Source organism: Ambystoma mexicanum, chromosome 6q (genome assembly GCF_040938575.1).
Source record: "Ambystoma mexicanum isolate Mex_15411 chromosome 6q, UKY_AmexF1_1, whole genome shotgun sequence".
In the NCBI taxonomy this organism is placed as follows: domain Eukaryota; kingdom Metazoa; phylum Chordata; class Amphibia; order Caudata; family Ambystomatidae; genus Ambystoma; species Ambystoma mexicanum.
This window is the reverse complement of record NC_090937.1, coordinates 396,062,238-396,081,353: the sequence shown is the minus strand read 5'-3', so window position 1 is coordinate 396,081,353 and position 19,116 is coordinate 396,062,238. Positions and strand designations below refer to the sequence as shown.

General features: G+C 45.1%; 1 protein-coding gene across 3 annotated transcripts in view; it reads right to left on the bottom strand.

Annotated features, from left to right (window-relative positions):
- The window catches only part of CLGN (calmegin), a 510,795-nt gene that overhangs the window by 390,021 nt on the left and 101,658 nt on the right, over positions 1-19,116 (bottom strand). The window lies entirely within an intron of this gene.

Sequence of the window (19,116 nt, the reverse complement as noted above, 5' to 3'; positions counted from 1 at the left end):
AAATATGCAACTGCTCGCTCACCCCATGGAAACGAAGCCCTACCCTAACCTAATATCCCTTTCCTTCTTCCCCAATATGCTCCCTGTTCTTTTCATTTCAGGCCCCCGTAGTCCCATTGCTCCACCCCAGGTCTATCACCCACTACTACTGTACTACCCTCTACCACAGTGGTCTTCAAACTTTTTTGGCCTGGCCCCCCCTGAGCAAAGTTTGGGCAGGCCGGGCCCCCCAAAAGTGCCAGATGGACAGTATGTAGAAATCGCTATGAACTTTTGCATGCCGTCACTGCACCCTAGTCCCAGTACAGATCCTGGGCTCTCCCACCCTACTCCCACCACTATCCCAGTGCTGCCACCCATCCTGCTCCCACCACAGTCCCATAACACAGGCATACACACATCCATACACATTTAAATAAAAAATAAATCACCATAAACGTACCTTCTGCAGGGGCCTGCGCGTGGTTGCTAAAATGCCCCGCTCCAGGTTGCTCTGCCCGTATGTGCAAGGAGGCACAGGAGCACCCCCTACACACATGCAGTGCCCCACCCAGCATTTCCAATGAGCTATGCAGAGCTGGAGAAGCAAAACACCCCCAGCGTTGCATGGCTCAGTGATCATGTGCGGCTGGGGAAATGAACTGTCAAAGGCAAACAGTGTTTCCCTTTGACAGTTCAGCCAGCCCAGGAGCACTCCCTCAGCTGGAAAAAGCAGCTGAGGGAGTGCTCAGTGTTTTACTGGGCTAGCTCCTCCATAATGGGTGAGGTGGCCAGTGGGTGGACGCCCCCACACCCATTATGGATGAGCCGGCAGCCTTAGACTGGCATATAGGGCAATAGGGCGATGACCGTACCAAAAATGCAAAATGCTAGTGTAGGCCAGTCAAAATGGGACACTTTTTTGGCCAATGTGGGCCAGTTTGAGGAGTTACTTCACTATGCAGCTAGTATTTGACCATTGTTGCTGAATAAATATTCGTTAAATATCACAATTTGTTTACATTTGAACACCTTGGGTACTATTTAAACAGTCTGTGACTAAAGGACTGAATATCCATTTGTAACTGCTGGCCATTTTTTCATTGGTGCCTAAGGCCGTTTTATGGTCCAGTCTGACCATGTGAGCTGCCCCTTCCCATTTCCTCCAATCTTAAAAAAACAAAAAGATGTTTTTTTTAAACACACACATTTCATGCTGGCCTCTGGCACCCCCCCCCCCCGGGATGCGGCTGTGCCCCCCTGGGGGAGCGCGCCCCACAGTTTGAAGACCTCTGCTCTACCATCTCTGTCCCGTAACCCTGTTACCTCCAGGTCTGCCTCTTTCCCCTGCACACAATACAAACATAGCCCCTCCATGCATTCTTCACACTCCTGCCCCAGCTCCCACCCACCTTTCCAGCATACCTCCAACATGCATTCCCCAAACACACCTTAGCCCCCACCTTACCAGCATAGACCATCATGCATCCCATACCGCCTTCCGCTTCAGCTCCCACCTCTCTTTCAAACATCGCCTCACCATGCATTCCCCAACCCCCTACTGCCCTAGCCCCCTCCTTCCCTTTTAGGTTTGGGTCCTTGCTCGTTTGCAACTGGTCGACCAGTTGGACAGGTCGGACTGTTTAAAAGCTCTACCAGTTGAAACTGGCAACCACTTGTAAATGATCAGTTCGGTGCTCAAACTGTTTTTTTTATTTTTGAGCAAAGGACTCTTTACCATTCCCATACGTAGGGCGGCAGAGTTTACTAATGCGTATTGCACCGTAGATTTCAGGACGCATATGCTAGATGTCCTGGAATATGCCAGAACCTCTAGCTCCAGCACCAAATGCGATCATGCCAATGGCCACACCTGTTGTTTCTTTTGTAGATTTTGCAGGATTTAGTTCTCTCCAGCATTCAATGGCCGCGGGATCTGTGTCTGGATCTACTCTGTTATCAGCACAGCTCTTAAAGCTTTTGTAGCCAGTGAGACACATTTGCTCCGTGTCACACCACTCTTTTCTTTTTTGGTGATGCCAACGGCTGTTTGGATCCCCTGACTACGTACCTTTAATCAACAGACCAAGAAGTCCCTTATAAATGGTCACATGTGCTCCAAAGAGATCTCCTTTTGCTATATGGCAACAGAGACTTGAGACAAACACATGTTATCACATGTTGTTCTAGTAGGCAATGTCCACTGGGGCTGAAACAGAATCTGTTTCCCTATTTAAGTTGAAACCATAACATACTCCATAATCACTTCATTTTTATCCTCAGGCGGATTTGTAAGCCATTGGTTGAGATGTAAAGAAAGATGTGTTTGGCAAAACAATAATGTAACATGTTTCAACTCATTAGATTTTTTCACTCAACCTCTTAATCTGGCCAAGTTCATTAACATGCCATGCCTCTGGGTAGTTTGCAATAAAGAGTAGATTGAATTCAAAGTCAGAGTAAGGATATATACAATCCCGTTTAACAGTATGTTTGATAAGGATGATGATGTTGTCATGTTCGGCCTAGACATTTCAGGACTTGGTTGTGGAGATGTTGAGCTTCCTGAGGAATTTGGCATGGATCTTCCGCGGCATCCTGATTTTGAAGATTTGGCAGAGGACGTATGGGAGAGTGTGGGGGGTGGGGGGGACTGGCTCTACACTTGCTCTTACTCTGGATTTGTACTCTCATGACTGTATGTTCCTCATTCCACAGTGCTGGGGCCTGTGTGCTGGACTCTCTGGTCTTCCCTGTGGAGATGAGATGTCCTCCTCTTATGGGCCTTTTGGAGCAGGCCTGGACTTCTGAGAGCCTGGTGAACATTAGTGAGGGACTGACTGACCATGTCTTTGTTATTGGGCATGTTCTATTCTCCATTCTGGCTGCGCCAAAGAAGGTAGACCAAAAGCACCATTAGGCACCAGAAAATCCAGGATTCCTAAGTGCACGCCGCATTCTGGAGAGCCATGTTGGTCCGGCTCCTAGTGTACATTCCTGTCATTTTGCTACTCTCCTACCAGATGGTGAAATAAAATATCTTGATGTCCTTTGTACTCTAAGAAGGTTTTGATCTTCTTAGGCCTTGCATACAGTGAACACCTCCCGTACTGCAGCCAGATACATTCATAGTGGGAGTTGGCTGGAGAGCTGTCCAAGCATGTGCCTTTGTATGGAGGCTCACATTCAAGAGATAATCACAGATGGCAAAGAGGCAGCAAAACAGATGTTACAAGCTGGGCCTGGCACAGTGAACGTGGCCAAATCTACGCACATCAATGCAGTCGTTTGGCAACTTTCTGGGGTGCGCATCTCAGAGTTTGACCCTGATAGCCATGAAAAACATTTACATGTCTTTCGGTGGGGCAAATCATTGTTGCTCAGTAGTGTATGAGTTGCTAAAGAAGATTATTGGCATAGAGAAGCAATGCCCAAGTCCTTGGGAGTCCTGGCCACTTCTCAATCGACCCTGCATTACCAGGGATACTTCTTTTTCCCTACCCGTAACCTTTTATAGGGCAGCAAGGAGCTGGTGGGAAATAAACTCAGGGTGAGCAGTGGGCGACATAACTTAGATAGTAACACTTTAGAGGAAAGGGGTCTATCTTCATGTGGCAGGACTCCCCCCACCATCCACTCTGCCACCCTAACACCAAATCTTCTTTAATGTGTCAAGCCCGGCCGTCTCACCGCGAGTGGGAGCAGGATTCAGTATTTTAATCCACAATGGGAACTAATCGCCACGGACAAATGGGGTTTTGATCATCGTTTTTGAGTGCTACTCTGTTCCTTTTCTACAGGTGTCACAGTCCAGTCCACTCTGCCTGCTTTTACATCTGCTGGCAATTTCATAGGCAGGGCGATTACACACATTTGGCCAAAGAAGCCATTGACATCATTCGTCCATTAGGGTTGGGAAAAGGCTAGTACTCAAAGTCATTTTTGTCTCCAAGAAGGGAATGACTTTAGGCCCATCCTATACTTACGCCTGCTATACAGAGTCATGGTCATTAGGAAGGAGACATTTAAGATGGTCTCTGTGGTCCAGAAAGTTCAGGCTCCAGAGAGGAGGATTGATGAAAAGTGACCGCCAGAGCATGTATTTCCATAAATTGGTCCACTGGAAGCATATTCTTTACTTATGCTTCATGGTACGCCAGATACACTACCAATTCACATGTCTCCCTTTCTGTCTGTCTTCTGTTCACGAAAGACCTGACCCTGGTCGCGGCACAACCTAGGAGAGAGGGGATATGCCCATTGCAGACCTCGATGAGCGGCTCCTGAAAGGGAAGTCACCGTATTTGGTGTCAATTTCTTTGACTGTTTCAATATTTTTGGGGTTGAAATAAGCCATATTGTCACATTTATTTGCAACATTTATCTTTCTGATGGAAAGTGATGGAAAGTGACTGAAGCAGTCGGCAGATTCAGTCGCCTTCCTACAGCTCTGGTGAGGGTGACATGGAGCGCCAAAGCGGAAGCAGCCTGGGAAGTCCCACCCCCTTACTTCTGAAAACTCGTGGCAGTAGCGAAGCGGATGAAAAGTGATGGAAAGTGACTGAAGCAGCATGTAGCCCGCAGCCCGCGGGACGTGTCAAGTGGAGGCAATATCAGCAATGCTGCAACAAGCACAGCGGTGCATCAGGAGGGTGGCTGGTTTACGCTCATGCACAAGGCTGCTTTGTTGTTGCAGTAGACTGCTCAGTGTTGTCAGTTGTTGTAGAGTGCAGGCATCGGCTTACCATTCTTATTCCACTCGAAACTTGGTGTGCTGTAATATGAATGAAGTTGCAGAAGCCGGTTTTGATGAAAGCTTAAACCAGCCAACTAAGCCATCTGTGAAGGGAAAAAATAAACTATACCCGCTAAGAAGCGAGGGGACCATTGTGGTGAATGAAGGGGTAAGATCTATCATGGGCCTCATGGAGACCAGGGGCTGATCACCAGTTTTGTTCCGCAACGACAACTAAAAACATATACACAAGTGATGTCGCATGACACATGCCCTGTTGATCCGTCATTGGTGCTGGCAATGCCGACAGATGAAACCATTTGTGAGGTTTCAGGCTCTGTGTTGAGTGATATTGAACAGAGGCTGAGTATGTTGCAGCCAACTGAATGCGAGTGTCTGGAGAAAGAATTGGATGCGGTAGCTACCGTGATTGATAGGCTAAGCATGTCACAGGTGCTGTTTGACACACAGGTCACTGCTATCCCTCCGGACTCTAGCAACATTGACTATGAAGCTGGTTTGGATGAATCAGAGAGGATTGATCATTCCTCCCTACCTTTTGAAGGAGAAGATTTGCTGGGGAAAGACCCAGAGGACGTCAGTTTAAGCTCATTAGCGGCCTTAAATATGGTCCTACAGTCATTCATACGTTTATATGATAATGTGGCTTTTGAGATTAGGGCAAACTGTGACTTTAGGGGAGATTCGAGCATTGTTGATGGCGCAGGAGGGGTTCCCATCATACATAGGGGAGCAGAATAACAGTCTACAAATTAACAAGAAAGGTCAGACCATCTTATTGCCACGTCATTGCCCACAAATGCAAGCGTTACCATCTCAACCCAACCGAATGAACAGTTGCCCAAGTGTCTTCTAGAGTAACCACAAAAACTCTTAATGCTGCTAGGTGTATGAAATCTAAAAACCTAAAGGGTCTTTCCAGGCAAAATAACAAAGGTTCTGGGAAAATTCTAGCGTGAAATCTTGCATGCTGTTAGGCACAACATGGCACCAGAATTAACAGTGAAAGATTATGTGTTGTGTTCCACTGCAAATGTCGATAAGCCACATTCAAGGAAGTTGTGAGCTGTGACTACACCACATACCTCAACAACCCTGGTTTATAACTCTGGGAAGAGTGTTCGCTTTGAGAAAGATCGTCAACAACATCACAAAAGGGAAGCAAAGAAAGACAGTGAAGGGGGGTTCCTGAATGGGGGTCAGAGGTTGGGGGCCATTGAGGGATCATAAATTATCACAGTCCCACCCCGATCCAAACAGAGAGCTGAAGAGGTTGGGAACTCGACCCGGTCAGACACTGGAACCCCTGGGAATGAACGTTGAAGGGGACTCGCAGTCTCATTTTGGTCTGTCCCGCGGCTATAATGTAATGTTGAGAGATTCTGTGAGCAGACATGCCAGAGATGAAATGTCACCAATGCAACCAATCATTTCTGAGTCTGTTTTTGATGAGGAAAGGAATATATCCCTAAATAGGGCCAGCATTCTGAATGTACTCTCCTCTGTGCCTGCTCTATGTTCCATTGTTTCCTTGGATCTGACATCTGTAAATCTATTCGATAAAGCCTGCTTAGGGAAATGTGTGGTACACTTTACCTCTAAGGTAGTGGACCACCTAGTGTTCCATCATCAAGAGGACATCCTGTTAAAAGGTTCTGAGAGCTACTACATGGAGGTATTGATAAAAGGGGATAATGATCCTCTGAAGAATCTGACAGTAACATGTCATTTTTAAAATGATCATCGCAGGCATAGCCACAGGGAACAAACGTTGTTTGGATGGGAGTGGCTTTCCAGTGCCCTACCAGAAATCCCAGCCTTTAGAGCAGGGTTTTAAAAACTCAATCTTAAACTGGAATTTGCATGGATTTAACTCCTTTACTGACAAAAACAGTATGTAATACTAAGTATGATTTCATACTGCTACAAGAAATGTGGTTAACTATCTGCCCAGTATTTGATGTTATTTTGCTGGATTACAAACCAGCAAAGAGGGGATTAAGGGGCCACCCTTGGGGGGGGTTTGCTAACTGCCAAAGCTATTACAAAGTATCGATCTTTAAAAAACTAGAAGTGCATTATTGACGCTGCCTTGGTAACTGAGATTATAGACACAAGTAATAACAACTCCTCACATATTCTATTTATAAACATCTATTTTAATCCACTTTGTTCCGAGTTGGATGGGACATTGGACAAAATAGGAAACATCTTACTAGATTGGCAGCGTTTGTTTCCTACTAGCCCAATCATTTTGGAGAGAGACTTCAAATGTGAATGTAATATTTCTGAAAATGATCTTGTCCCTTTTGAAGAGGGTAACTGCTGTTTTGGTGCAGTTGAGTGATATGCAAAATGGGCATCCCGGGGCAGAACATGGTCTGCCTTTTTTGGAAGATAGGGTTTTGTACAGGCAAATTTGTTATTTGATGGGAAATTGAAGAAGGTGCACACTTGGCAGAATCTGGGGGCAGCATCTACGATTGATTGTTTTTTTTTTTTTTAAGAATGTGGACCCAGTGAATGTTAATATTTTTGAGATAATACCCACTAAGCCGAGTGATGGTGCAATGTTTAGTTTAGAGGGAAATGGGTGTTGTATGAAGTCATCTGATATAAGGGGAGACTGTAGATTTCATTGTGACAGGTACAAATAATAGGATAGGGCAACTAGGAAACCATCACAAAGTTAATAACAGACTCGGTGACTGGTGGGATACTTTATCAAATGATAGTAAGGATATGTCCACTCACCAGACAACTTTGCAGTGCTCCTCTCCAAATTGGTATCCCCATTGAAATCGGACAGCAGAATTCTTGGGGGTTTTGTCCTAGGTCACAGTAATGACTTTGATGCCCAAATAAACCTAAAAAAAGGAACTGCGGCGTTCTATCAAATCCCTGATGAGCAGGTACACCAAACTGTCTAGGGTGGAAATAAGGAAGGGAGCAAACTGGAAAAACAGAAATATTGCACATGGCTTAAGATGTACAGACTGCAAACATATATCTATAACAATCAGATACTGTTTAGGCATATGATTAATAAGGGATATATGTGATCACTGCGACCATAATAATTACGGCAGCCTAAAATGACTATTTTTTTGTTTATTTTTATTTACACCACATATAAATGCGGATGAAGACCCCCCGCAACTCCTCCATATTAATATTATATCATATATTCCCCCCCACATCCACATATATATGTGGTGTAAGGGGGGGTCTGACAAAATAAAAAATCGGCATTTTCGGCCGTCGTAATTGTGAGGATGACATTTTGGGACATTACCTTAATAAGGACTCCAGATCTATTTGGAGGATCCTAATTGGATTGGATGGATTTCAGGCAGAATTACAGTATTGCTGTGTGTCAGAGGGTGTTTGGGTGGAGTATTTGACAAAGAAATCTGAGGCTGGTCAGGGATACATAGTCTCAAAACGTGTGCGTGGAAGTGGTCTCAAAACGTGTGCGTGAAAGTTCTTGTTTGACAAATTTTATATAGAAATGATCATTGGAGCCTTGAACAATTCTAGAGCATGCAGCCCAGATGGGATATCTAATCTGATATATAGGGAAAATCCAACACTATGGTCAGATATATTATATAGACTCTTTATTCATATTGCGGAAGGTGATCCTTGCCCTAGTTCATGGAGAAGTGCAGTGAGAGTACCAATCTTTAAAAGAGGGGATAGAGCATAGCTCCACAACTATCATCCAGTTGCGCTAATAGATTGTGCAGCCAAGATGTTTGCCAAACTGGTATTGAAAGATTTGACGAACTGGGTGCAGGCGGCTGCGGTGCTGAGCCCCTTTCAAACAGGTTTTCGTAAAGAAGTGGGGACCACTCTGAGCCCACCTGTTAATCACTTTTATTGCAGAAATTGACCTTGAAGCAGCTTTTGACAATATTGACATCAACAATCCGTGGCGCAAGTTAAGGCTTTGGGGTATTGACAAGGGTGTATTGCGTGTGATCCAGCTCCTTTACTCTGCTCATTCGATCAAAGTAAGATTAGGGTGTTTTATTCCGGGCAATTCCCACTGCTAAAGGAGTGTGGCAGGGGTGCTAAATGGAGAGATCTTAGGGTAAACATAATTGCTTATGAGTATGATCTTGTCTTGCTGGGCTCCACTGAGGCAGGTCTGCAGAGACGATTGGAGGGTGTGGAAAATTACTTGGCTAAGAAACAACTTATAATAAACCCCAGCAAATCCTTTGTAATTACCTTTTCAAACCCCCACAAATCAAAACCCTATACTTGGAAATTAAGCAAGATGTCGATCACTAAGGTTACTAATATTACTTATTTGGGCTATTCAGTCCCTTCAAAGGGACACGCTACTAATCAAAAAGGAAAAAAAAACAGAGAAAGCTCTGCAATGTATTTCTATGATGCAGGTGGTTAAGAGGAACATGTGTGCATACTCTTTGATTCCTTTAATTGAGTTCTATAAGTTAAAAAATAACCACCATGAAGTTATATGGGTGCAAATTGATACTGTTTAAGAATAGAAAATGTTTAGATGCCTTGGAAGCGAAAATTTGACAGGCAGTTTTAGGTCTTCCTAAGTCGACCCCAATTAATGCAATCCATTTGGAAGTAGGCATTATATCATGGTGGGCTCAGTATGGTAAACGCAGCCTTATACTGCTCTACAAATTAATGTTGGCAGAAGAACCTAACCTGGGCCATCATCCGCATGACTGCTTAATAAACAAGCCTCACTCGGTACCTTTTCTGAATACATTTTGCAAACAATGTCTGCTCTTTCAAGAATTAACCGAGGTTAAAGTGACAGATTCTGATTTTGTCAAGAAAAAGTGGATTGTGCGGTGGGACAAGATCATGACGGATTTAGATAGATTAAAGTTATTCAAGGATAAGCAAACCTACTATGCCCCCATGGACAAATTTAGAGAGTATTTGGCCAAATTCATATTGCAAAAACACAGGGGCTGCTACTTCAAATTCTGTCTCAATGTTCTCCCCACATTTGAAGTCATTGGTCCCAAATTTGATATATCAAAGGATTCACGAGGGTGCCATGTATGAGGCCAGGCTTCGTTGGAAACAATATTCCACCAAGTTTTGGAATGTGTGAGATTCCAGACTGATAGGATTAAGTTGCTAGGTCTCTGCATGCACTCAATCTCATCAGTCATCACCTATTCACTTTGGGATAGGCTCATGATGATGTTAAATCAGGGTACAATACTTGCACTGACAAAACTATTGGGGATAATCTTCTCAGAACTGGAAAAGGTCCCACACCAGGGGGATCAAGACTGGCGAGAAATCAGGGATAGTATTTGATCTAATGTTATGTCATTTGTTCTCGATTTTGTGTGTTTATGATGAAGCTGAATAGTGAATTTGTTTTTAGGCTAGAACAAAAAGAATACTGGTGTGTATTGGAAATGCATATTTTATTGTTGTTATCTATTAGATTTGTACTATATCTGTCTTATGGATTTGTGTAAAAACAGAGAAAAAGTTTCTTGTAAACTGCAAAACACTGAATATATTCCCAGGAGTTCGATATTCACTGTGAACCTCGAGAAAGGACTGTTTTTGTATTTCTTAGCCCATTTCGCAATTCTCATTGTATGTGAATAAGCGTTACGTTAGCACAAAATGCGTCATACAGGACTCAGTGCCTCTGGTGTCCTGCTTTTGCTGCATGAATTTTTTTGTTAATAAACTACTTCTGTGTCACCCGACCTGAAGTTTCCATTTTGTCTTGGTATCTCATGACCCGGAGTGCGGTCCACACGGCTCCTTGCAGTTTGTTTTTTTGTTTTTCATATATAATATATATCTTTCTTTTCCATGGCTATTCCAGTAAGAGACAGCATGAAGTATTTTTGTTAGGTGAGCCTTTCAACAACAAGTATACTGGTGACACACTGAGTTAAGTGTGGTATTGAGTTTCTGTACAGTGTCTAAAGATGCTCTGTGTTGCCCCTCATACTCCTCTGGCCAGGGTAAAGGGATCCATCAAAGCGCAGAGGAAGGGTGAGAGGAATCCTTGCAGGGGCATCTAATTGCTAATATTATTTGCCTGCAAGCACTACTTTGCAGACATGTTTGGAATCACTAGCTAAGTAAAGCTGTGGTATTTACTGCAATCTTATTTATGAATGTAAAATGTAATGAACAAATGCAATTGCCAAAACTATTTGGCTATATGTAGTGGGGTGCTTGCATTGACTATAGCAATGCAAGCTATGGAATGTACAGCAGTGGTGGAGCCCTTGGTTCCCTGAGAGTTCCAGGAATGTCAGTTGGGCATTCAGGATGGGAGCCACAACCTAGAAGGATGTCATGACCTTCCCTCTCGCCCACCTTCTAACTATATAGTCTGTAACTCAATAGAGCTCTTCTTCTCTTGTGCTTGCCGGCTCCAGCATCTTCGCTGCATCTTACCTGCGAATGATGGGACTCCATACTCTACACTTTGCTAGTTCTTGGTAAGGTTATGAGCACACATCCATCCTTCTTCTCTGCCCCGTCCGAGATTAAGGCTGACTTTGTCATTCTGGATAGCTTCTCCCCAAAATATAACTGGTGCAATGTACAGAAACAGGACTTGTACTGTACTATAAAATGGACAGATAATGGGAAGGAAGCAACTTTGCTTCTGTTCCACATACAGGGTGCCTAATACTCCAGTTACTTGAATGTTTTGCACATTTTGTCAGATGCAAAAGTGAAGGTTCCCGCTTTTCATAAGGAGGGAAAGTAAAATATTCCCATGAAGAATGGGTGAAATAACATCATCTTATTTCCTCCAGGCTCCTAAGTTCACACTACTGAGCAGAAAGGGTAGACTCTCTTTAATAGGTCCAGTACTTCTGCTGAGGCATGCTGTAGAAGGCTTACATCCCTGCTGCACGTCCCCTAGTGAAACAGTTCAGAGGACCTTTGTTGAATTGCAGATGTTTATGTGATTAGAAGTGTTCTCCAAGATGGGATCCTCTGCAATATCCCTGCACCCTGAACATCTTGTGAAGAATCTCAGAACTATTTATTTTGCAAAAAAAACAACACATTTGAAGCCAATAAAATAGCAAAAGGCCTATCTGGGGTCTGGAGACAGATTATCTGACATTTGCACTGGAGCAAAAAATTAAACTGATGAAATGCGCTTAGCACGACATTTTGCTGCTTAGATAACACAGAACGGAGCAAGCCACTCTAGTCCCAATCTGTGTAATTTAAAAATGTTTGACCAAAGGCAAAATTCAATCAGGCTCTTGTTGTTTTGTATACAATAAAAATATATCTATTTACTATGTTTATTTGTATGTTACACAGACACAGTACAAAAAACAGTCTGCTTCATTTTGTCCCTAGTGAAAACATTTTTAGGTAATATGGATTTTGCGCAATCTGTTTGATCTATTCTGTATTATCTAAACAGCAAAATTGGTGCTAAATTCACTTGCTCAAATTCTTTGCAAAAGGGCAAAATTTATATAATCTGGCCCCAGACATATTTTATTTTCACTGCAGATATTAATTATTTAATCTCCTGCTGCTTCCTTTCACAGCTTTTGGGAGAGGCGAGTGGGCTGTTTAAGGAGTTATGAAGATACCCATAATTGAGAACTAGAAACAGGTAAGTACAGTAATTATTCCTTCTCCAACATGGCATCTTTACTAATGGTCAAACACTCTGACACACTTCCAGGAAGAGGGGAGATCAGGAAGAAAAAACTAAGTAAGGAGAGAAAAGAAAACCATGTGAAGGAGGCTTACTTAAATAAATTTCTTGGGGATGCTTGTCCAAGACAATCATGGTTTGTGCAGATGTGGGCTGGCCTCCACATAGTGGTTTTGGGGGTATTGGCCTATCTGAACGAAAACAATTGGCCTAATGACCAATTTGGTAGAGTTTTTTCATGGGTCATTTGGCCCTCAGGCCAATTTGGTCGCATATATTGCCAAATACCAACCCTGGAGAGCGGGGGCTGCAGGGGTGTCCCCCGCTATCCAGTTATCCAGGGTTGGTATTTTGCAATTTTGGGGCAGCAGGGGTGTCCCCCGCTTCCTTAGAATTGGAGGTGGGGAGAAAAAAAAACAAAAAACACATGGGTGTTTAAATTGGGCACCAACCAAATTGATTTACGGTCACAACCAAAAAGAATTTCGTCAAACATACCAAAACCGTTTTGGGATATCCCTGAAAATGTAACATTTCTCTCCAGGGCCGCAATAGCTGCTTTTTTGCTCTTGGATTGGGCAGCATGCTTGCACTGAAGGTTCTTGTTAGCCTTCCCGCAGCACAGCCTTACAAAGGAAAAATCGGAGTGTGATACATTGTTATGTCATTTGGAAACTTGGCTTACACGTTCTGTAGTTTGAAAAAAGCTGCTTCAATTTTTGAATGCATTAGTCCTTTCCAGACAATGCTCAAGTGCCATTGTCACAGCTATGCTATTAGCTGCTCCTGGAGGCGAAGATGGATTAGGAAACAATGTGAGTACGGAAATTGTTGAGTTCGTGGGAAAGCTTGACACGCACTTTGTAAGGCCTGGTATGACTTACGGGCCATCCTGTTATCAAAATCACTGAGAGCTTGAATCTCACTAATCCGTCTGGCCAATTCTATGGCCTCTAGGAAAATTACTTTCCAAGAAAGCAAAGGGGGCAGAGCACTCCTTCATCTTAAAGGTTTCCGATCAAGAATTACTGTGTCTCTGCTGGAGTATCAGCGATAAGACAAAAAGGATGGAAGAAAATTAATGGAGGGAATGGAATAGAAAGGTAGATATTGTGATGTTCCAGGACACATGGCTGCTATCATACTTGAAGGTTGAAGGGGTCCCTGTTTTAAAAAAATAGGCAACAAACGTTAGGTGCAGTTTGCATGCCAGATTCTAATGTGGGCCTACTGATCAGTGAAGAAGGCCTGTATACCAACCATAGCAAGGCCATGGCGGCATAAACACGAACATTGTCGCTTCAGTTTCGAGAGCTCCTTAGGGAGAGGACAATTAGCGTCAAAGCGTAAAGAAACACACGTGACCAGTTCATCAAAAGGGCATACTGTAATGGCTGGGGAAAAAGCAGATGACTTGATACCAGAGATATATTCACTTTCTTTTTCACGGGGTGGGTTAGTGCTGGATAGCTACAGTCATTATGACTTTCTGCAGGACCTTGGTACTCCGTCATTCCCTCTCCCCACCCTCCTAAAAGCACAAGAGTCACTCACATTAGGGCTGATTATGTCCCCTACTTCTATCTTAAGTTGGGTCTTTCTTGGTTGTCTCTGGTTTTCGTTCAGTTTTGTCTCAGGTCTGGTTGCGATATCACATAGGTGGTCATGGGCTTGATGTGTACCTGGCACCACAACTCCTCGTGCCTTTAGTTGTCTTGATAGGGCCTGGCATTAGGGTCTTTAGTTTAGTTGGACCACAGTGTTGTCAGTTTCCCCCCTTTTAGAGATGGGTAACCCCAGCTAATTGGGCTTGGTACTTTGAGACCTGACCAACACGGGATGTTTTCCAAGACCAACCCTTGTTTGTCTCCCTCTCCTTCTTTCAGCTCCTACTATCATTTCCAGTCTACCCTCTTCTCTTTATTGAACTCTATCTCTACCTGTCTTACTCTCCTCTGCTTTAAGGTCTTTTTTGCTTCACTGCATCACCCACCCACCATGCCCTTGTCTGTCCCCTCCTCCGCCTTGCTTTATCTTGGTCCTTCTTGGTTCCTCTCTCTTTGTTTGACTTCCCATCCTCTACTCCTTTCTTCCAACTCATCTAATCTTCCCTCTTCAGCTGTACATTTTCCCCTTATCTGCTCTTCTCTCATATCCACTCACCTGCTCCCCAATATTCTTTACTCTCTTCATCTACTTTCCTCCAGGCATTACTCTCTATATCTATACCTTTCTGATCTTTACACTCCTCACCTTCTCTCCTTCACTCTTTTAAACTTCTCCTCCCCCTCTTTCTTTCTCTACCCTCCTCACTCCTTTTTCTCCTCTTCTCCATCGCTCTTCTCTGTCCTCACCGTCACATCTTCCCCACTCACCTTCCTTTCTCCCACCTCCTTGCTGCACCACTGTTCTCAGTCCTACATCTGCACTCAGACTATAAAAATCCACAACCATCTACCCGCCCTTTGTATAACCCTGTGGAGTTCCGTCTGTGGTGTGTAATTGTCAGATGATACTCAGCCGGGGTTGCAGAAAGAATGGAGTCTGTGGTTTGGTAGTCCTTGCATGAACTACTATTTCCCCACGTGTGTTGCATTGACTCACGGACCTCGCTTTAGCTATGAATGCCATAGCAACTGAGCATGTATCTGCATCTTGGATTCACTCTGCAAGTATTGCATGCCCCCACAGCTGCCCATTAGGGCCACTGAGTCTTCCATGATCCTGCATCTCTGCCAGGTATCCATGCTGAGTATATTCAAGTGTTTGCGGGCTTGCTTAGCTGGATAAACGAGGGTCTGTGATCATTTCCACGTGCAGCACTCTGACATCTCTGCCTCTCATGGTATATTGGATCCAGACATGACATACAGGTCTTGCCAATGCTGGTGGCGGTGAGCCTTCAACTAAGTAAGTATTCTTCCAAGAAGCCGCTGACTTTCTTATTCCATCCTGCACCCCAGAACGTACTGGGCAAATACACAGAGATAGGGATGACTGGGGAAACTGGGGAAGCCACCATCTGCCATCTACAGGATTTGCAGAATGGCCGCCCCCGGAGCCCAAGTACTGCCCATTCTCTATAGCCTCCTGTATGCTAGTTTGTAACAATGCCCACTGTAGTCTTGCTCTTTATGAATTGAATGCAAAGAGTACACCGGAATAATGAAAACAAACGTTCTGGGGATTATCTTGGGTAGGAGGTGAATGAGGATTGGAGATTGGATGGTCCATTTCAGAAACCCTCAGGATAAATCGCAATGTATCCTCTTTCAACACTAAAATAACATGATATGATATGATATGATATTTTATTTGTATCGCGCTCGTACACAAGTGTTTCAGAGCGCGACTAGGCAAGGGAGGGGAACAAGGGAGAACACAGCACAACATAAACACGATCTTACTAGGCCCAGTGACATTGAGAACACGCGAGTGCATGGGAAAGGGAAAAGGGGAAAAGTGCATGGAAGGGGGAGAGTGGAAAGTGCAGAAGCCGAGGAGCGCAGATAAATAAAATAAATAGAAAATTGAGGCAAACTGTGGTAGTGCAGCCAGCAAGTGGCAAGTGCTGTGTTTAAGGCAGCAGACTGGGTAAGTCTGAATAAGTGCAGAAAAAGGAGAAAAATGGGTGGGGGGCTGTATGGGTACAGATACAGTCCCCAGTGCAAGGGGTGGCAAGGAGGCAGTGCAGGAAGGTGGCAGGGTAAGCAGGTACCTGGGCCCAGGGGACAGAGGGTGGCCAGGTGCACAGTGCCAAGAGAGCAGATCAGCAGGGGAGAAGGGGAGCGAAGGCAGAAGCAAAGAGGAAGGTTTTGAGGTGCTTCCGGAACCGGAGATGGTTCTTCTCAAGTTATAGAGTGGCAGGGAGGCTGTTCCAGAGGGCGGCCCCAGCCAAAGATACAGATCTACCCCCAGCTCGTTTCTTTGAAAAACGACTGACCCTGAGGGAGTTAGAGGTAGAGGAGCGAAGAGCTCGAGAGGGGAGGTATTTGCAGAGGGATAGCTGAAGGTATTTTGGACCCAGGCCCAGAAAGCCTTGTGGACAATGCAGAGGGTTTGAATTTAATCCTTGCATCCACTGGGAGCCAATGGAGAGATTTCAAAGCTGGAGAGATACGATCCCAGGGCTTGAGGCCAAGGACAATTCTCGCAGTCCTGTTCTGGATAAGTTGTAGAGGGCGGAGAGTAGAGGCAGGTAGATTTAGAAAGAGGCTGTTACAATAGCCCAAGCTAGAGAGCACCAGAGCTTGGGATACCATGAGCTTCTGGGGGAAGGAGAGGAAAGGCAGAATACCTCTGAGGAGGTGCAGTCAGAAGTTTGACTTTTTAGAGACATCAGAGATATGGGACGAGAAGGAAAGTGTGGAGTCAAAGATGACGCCAAGGTTCTTAGCCTCGCAGTTCGGGGTAGGAGTAGGGCCAAGGGAGGCTGGCCAGAGAGTGAGGGAGAAGGATGGAGATGGTGGCCGATGAGGAGGATCTCCGTCTTGCTGGCATTCAGACAATTGGCGGCACACCAATTTTGAATGGCAGTTAGGCTGTCAGAGATGAGAGAGGGAGAGGAGGTGGCCGAGGGCAGCCAGAAAATGAGTTGAGTGTCATCAGCGTAGCACTGGAAATTTGAGCAGAAAATGGCAATGCAGTGAGAGAGAGTTGCCAGGTATTGGTTGAAAAGCCAGGGTGAGAGGTTAGACCCCTGGGGAACCCCACAGGTGGAGAGGAAGATAGATGATAGGAAAGACCCCAGTTGGACCTGGGAGGGTCGATCAGAGAGGAAAGAGGTCAGCCAGGCCAGAGCCTGATCAGTGATACCCAGATTATCATGGAGACGGTTGAGCAGGATGGTGTGGTTGACCATGTCGAAGGCAGAAGAGAGATCAAGAAGGATGAGGACAGAGGGAATGTTAGAATCAAGGTTGGAGAGCAGATCTTCATGGATACTGAGGAGAGCAGTTTCCATGCTTCTGGCCGCTCTGAAGCCAGACTGGTGGTTATAGAGACAACCAACAGAATCTGAATGAAGGTTAAGCTGAGAGATGGCCAGCTTTTCCAGGAGTTTGCCCAGAAAGGGGGAAATGGAAATTGGGTGATAGTTTGCCAGACAGGAAGGATCAGCTGTGGGTTTCTTGAGAAGAGGATGCACAAGGGAGCGCTTCAGAGGGGAGGGGAAGGATCCTGAGGCAAACGAGTGGTTGCAAAAATCAGCAAGGGCAGGAGCGAGGGTGTCAATGTGGTCCTTGATGGTTTTGGAGGAACAGGGATGAACCTGTTTTGATGAGGCTTTCATAGATCGGACTTGTCTAGCGACCTTGTGCTTAAAAGGGGGTCTCCAAGCACAGACTGAGAGGGAATAGGAGGGGCAGGGGAGGCGAGGGTGGACAGGATGTCCTGGGTTTTAGAGATAAAGTGCGAGGCAAGGACATTGCAGAGAGCCTGGGAGGCAAAAGGAGGGGAGGAGACTGCTGCAGGGTTGGCAAGCTCCTTGCAGATTTTAAAGAGTTCGGCCGAGTTGTTAGATGCCGCAGAGACACGGGCTTGAATGTGGGCTTTCTTCTTAGTGCGGACAGAGACTCGGTATTGCCTTTGGAGCAGGCGACAGGCCAGTTTGTCAGAGGATGAGCAAGAAGACCTCCATTTCCTCTCAGCCGCCCTACACTTACGTTTAAGTGTAGCTAGGTCGGAATCATACCAGGAATTGCACTTGGCTTTGGACTTCAAGTGGATCCTCATGACAGGGGCAAGAGCATCAAGAGTATCAGAGATGGAAGAGTAGAGAAGAGACAGTGTTGTGTCGGGGTGTGAGTCAGCCAGGGGAGCAGGAGGGGGAGAGAAAGTGGCAGCGAAAGTCTCAGCTGACACGCGCTTCATAGATCGGATGTCCGAGAAGGTAAGTGGAAGTGTTGGGGTGTGGTTGGCTTGGGGAGAAGAGAGTGAGAGATTGGAGGAGAGGAGGCAGTGGTCACTCCAGGAGAGAGGAGTGGCCAGAGGAATAGAGAGGGGGAGGCCAGGGGAGATAACATGTATCAAACTCTCCATGACACGCTTCTTTGAACCATTGTGAACACAGCTTCTCTTTGGTACAGTATACATGATTACATCTTGGGATTTCCGGGATGAAGGCTGTCTACTAACAACCCACATAAATGTCTATATCCAGGATTGTCTCCCATGACTTCTTCTAATGGGATTTCCTCTCCTTGACACTTCTTCTCGGGTAGTGACAATCTTTAAAAGTGTCTAGCATGACGAAGACATCAGGAGTCCTGTAGGCACTTGCAATTCAGTTAATTCAGCCCTTGGAGGTTGTGACGATGTCCCTGCTGGGCAGGTGCAGAATCATGGGGGAGGGAACTCTCGATGAGAGTGAAACCTGTGGGGCACTGGATGAATCCTGCACAAGGCTCTAATCCACTTTTTGTTTTTGTTTTACTCAGCTGAGGTAAATCAATGTTATAGTATGGCCAGATTGCCAACTGTGCTCTTCTGAGGAGCTCGCCAGCGAGCCATTTTTTAATTTTATTTATTAGTCATTTGTTAGCCACCGAGCCAATGTGGCCAGTGGCACAACATAGACACCAAGAAAAAGCACTGCACAGGGTTTAAGACCGTCACATTGAAGATTTGCAGCGGGAAACAGCTTTTTGAAAAATTAACCAGTACTTGAAGCCTGGCAAAGAAAGCGTGATGGTGAATAACCAAC